We start from the raw sequence: 1123 nt of genomic DNA, 5'->3' as shown, positions 1-1123 counted from the left end.
TTCTACATTTCCAAATATTAAAATTTCACTTGTTTTTGGCTCATATTCTTTATTCCTCTTGAGTTACTCATAAATCTATGAACTGATGTTCATTTGTACTTCTACCACAATGTTATATATTAAATTAAAATTTGGAAGTAGAGGTTTTCTATAATTTGAGTTCCTCTTTGCCTAATATTTCAAAAATCTGTTCTGTGTATGTAGAATGATCTCAGATGCATGGACTACTAAGAATGACAGTTAACCTGCACTAGTGGAAATCCACATTCTAGAAGTAATCCAAAGACACATAGACACATTTTTTTTTCAAGTGATACAGTAGTCAAACTTTCCTGAACATTTGCAAGGACTCTTCTTAGTATTGTTTTTATATTAAAAATATAATTAGATTTCTCTATTGTTTTAAGTAAACAGCTTCCTTAAGATTTTTTTTATCTTAATTGCCAATTTTTACTCTGAAATAAGCACATTAAATATATAGACTTTATTTGTGCTAACAATTAAAATGCATAAATTGATCCTCTTGTACAAATGCAAAATGATTAATGTCTATAATTACATAAAGCTCTAACAAATGAAGTAAAATTATTTTTTGAAAGAAAATTAATCCTAAGAATATTTTTGGAACCCAAGAATCTTCATTGGTCTTAGGCACATTTACTGTCCATCCATGTGAGAAAGGGCACTTTTTTGTTGCATATACAACTCTGATAAGTACATATCTTTTGTTTTCTTGTATTTCCTGCATATATTGCAAAGAAATAAACTCATGAAAAAAAGAGAACGAAGATTAAATATTTTAACTCATTTTTATTCCTGTCACTAATTGGGGAGGTGGCAGTGATGGCTTTTGTATATATTTTTTTTACTTTTTTATGACTGAAATATTTGCTCTGATTTAACATTAGAATGTTTTTTAAATATCAGTGTGAATCTTAATATTTACCAGTTGTCTCACATCTACTTGAAAAATCAACACATCAAAGAGTGATTTAACTGATCACACATATTCTAACAACACATTTAAACATTTAAATCTCAGTTGATTTTCAGACATTTGGTTTACTGAATTTGCTGGCTACATTTGTCTTATAGTCATTGATGAAAATAATGTATAAAAATT

The sequence above is a fragment of the Mandrillus leucophaeus genome, unplaced genomic scaffold (genome assembly GCF_000951045.1).
Source record: "Mandrillus leucophaeus isolate KB7577 unplaced genomic scaffold, Mleu.le_1.0 Scaffold1113, whole genome shotgun sequence".
In the NCBI taxonomy this organism is placed as follows: domain Eukaryota; kingdom Metazoa; phylum Chordata; class Mammalia; order Primates; family Cercopithecidae; genus Mandrillus; species Mandrillus leucophaeus.
The sequence above is the reverse complement of the archived record's forward strand: the minus strand, read 5'-3'. Positions refer to the sequence as shown.